The sequence below is a fragment of the Octopus bimaculoides genome, chromosome 21 (assembly GCF_001194135.2).
Source record: "Octopus bimaculoides isolate UCB-OBI-ISO-001 chromosome 21, ASM119413v2, whole genome shotgun sequence".
Taxonomy (NCBI): Eukaryota; Metazoa; Mollusca; class Cephalopoda; order Octopoda; family Octopodidae; genus Octopus; species Octopus bimaculoides.
This window is the reverse complement of record NC_069001.1, coordinates 4,896,400-4,899,157: the sequence shown is the minus strand read 5'-3', so window position 1 is coordinate 4,899,157 and position 2,758 is coordinate 4,896,400.

Genomic DNA, 2,758 nt, shown 5'->3' with positions numbered 1-2,758 from the left:
TCTCCTACAACATCACTATTCTCTCTCCTACACTGTCTTGCAACCCGAAATACCTCGAGTCTTTGGTCCTCACGGCGCAGAACATTGGCAAATCTTTCCTTATCTGCTTCCCCTCTGGCTAAATAAACCTGTCGCCTAGCCTCCCTTCTGGCACATTGGTACAATTCCCTGCTACCACCGTTCTTCCAGTCCTTCCAAGCTTGTTTCTTTTGTCTAATAGCCCTGTCTACCTCCTTGTTCCACCACCACGTTACTCTGGGTTGGGAGGGGACCTTACACCACCCACAAATCTGGTCGGTGGCTTTCAACAGGTTGTCCCGCAGAAATCTCCACACACATAAATACATACCAAACTAAAATCAGAAGCCAACCGACGATTCTCTGCATCCACATTTTATACCACTAATTTATATACATACATACATACATGTGCGTGTGTGTAGACATACATATACTCACAAATACATCTATTTACGTGGGTATGTAAGTATGTATGTCGGCATGTATATATAATATATATATATATATAGTTGTATATATATTTATATATATACATATGTATATATATATATGTATATAAGTATATATATATATATTTATATATATATATATATATATAGTTATATATATATTTATATACATATGTATATATGAATATATATATATATATATATAATGAGCTCATTGTATATATATGCCTGTGTGTGTATGCATGTATGTATCTATGCAAGTATGTCTGCCTACCTGCCTGTCTGTATATATGTATGCATATGTGTATGTATGTATGTACACATATGCAAGCAGAGCATACTATGCCAGACACTAATTAATCTAATTCCAGTAACAGCAGTTCTTATATACTTCTATGCAGTCGGTATTCCTGTACATTCACTCTCATTCATAATTCTATAACAAAAACGTAAAACGATTCAAAAAAACAAAAAACAAAAAAAAAACGGTTGGATCCAATTAGGTATCAGAAAGAAATTCTTCATTCTGGCACACTGTGATGTTTTATGGATTATTTTCTGCATTCTAGCCGCTGATATGGCTGCGTGGTTAAGAACTGGTACGCTCTCGTTCCAGTTCAACCGATCAATGGAACATCCTGCACGTGAAATTAGCGTACAAGTGGTCGAGTATTCCACAGACACGCGTGTATCCTTAACATAGTTTCCAGGGAGATTCAGTGTGATACAGAATGCGACAAGGCTGGCCCCTTTGAAATACAGGTACAACACATCTTTGTCAGCTGAGTGGACTGGAGTAATGTGAAATGAAGTGTCCTGCTCAAGGACACAGCGCATCGCCGGGAATCGAACTCACGACCTTACGATCTGAGCCGAGTGCACCTAACCACTAAGCCACGCGCCGTTGACTGTGGTTAAGAAGCTTGCTGTGCAACCACGTGGATTCGGGTTCGGTTCCACCGCGAGCCACCTTAGACAGGCAACTATCCATGGCTTGCAAGTGAATTTGGTCGACAGAAACTGTGTGGAAGCCTCATACACACACATTGAGTTTGCAAGAAAGTAATTTCGTTTTTCGCAAATAGAGTTAGGATTTTTTGAATGACATTTGTCAATGTTATGCTTTTTTCCTTTTGACCTTGATAGCCGTTGCTTTTATCTTATTTTAGAAGCGAATTGCGTGTAATTTTGTTCACAGCTGTTAGTTCAGTGACAATTTTAATATGGAGTGCAAAAACGAACATTTTTACCATAGTTTACTTTTCGATTCCGTAAAGGCAAGAAAGCTGCTGAGGCTCACAAAGAGCTATGTGAAGTTCATGGTGTTGATTGCTTAAGAAAACGCACATATCAGAATTGGTTTTAAAAATTCCGTCATGGATCTTTTTCACTCAAAGATGACCAACGTTCTGGTCGACCTACTGAAATTGATGATGACCAAATCAAAGCCATAATTGAATCCGATTGTCATATAACTGTGCGAGAGATTGCAGAGAGGTTAAATGTATCGCACACAATAATTGAAAATCACTTAAGATGTCTTGGACTCGTTAAGAAGCTCAATATCTGGGTTTCACAACGAATCAATATTTGCTATATGCATCTCAAACGCAAAGAAATCGACTTTTTGAAACGAATCATCAATGGTGATGAAAAATGGATTGTCTACAATAATATGAATCGAAAATGATCATGGTCCAAGCGTAAGGAACCAGCACAAACCTCGTCGAAAGCTGAATTGCATAAAAAAAGGGTCATGCTGTCAATTTGGTGGGATTACAAAGGTGTTGTGTATTTTGAACTGCTTCCAAGGAACCAAACGATCAATTCAGACGTTTACAATCAACAACTAATGAAACTGGAGGAAGCAATCAAAGAAAAATGGCCAGAAAAATGGCCATCAGCATGGCCGCAGCTCTGAGCTGTAACTATAGAAAGGAAAAAAACAATGTATCTCTCTCTCTATATATATATAATCAGATACATATATGGTCCTTACACACATACATATATATATATATGTATATAAATCAGCGCTGTGTATGTATGCTTATATGTACGTAGGCATACTGGCACACACACAGACATGTATGCTTAGGTATGTGTTTGCGAGTTTGCCTCTACGTGTAAGTGCATGAGTGTGGTATGTGTGTGTGTGTGTGTGTGTGTGTGTGCGGTGCTACAGAAGCAATGCTGGAATATGAAATGAAGAAATAAGACCGAACCACTGACACAGTCAAAGAGTTAATCATGAGTCTATGTGTATGTATATATATATATATATATAT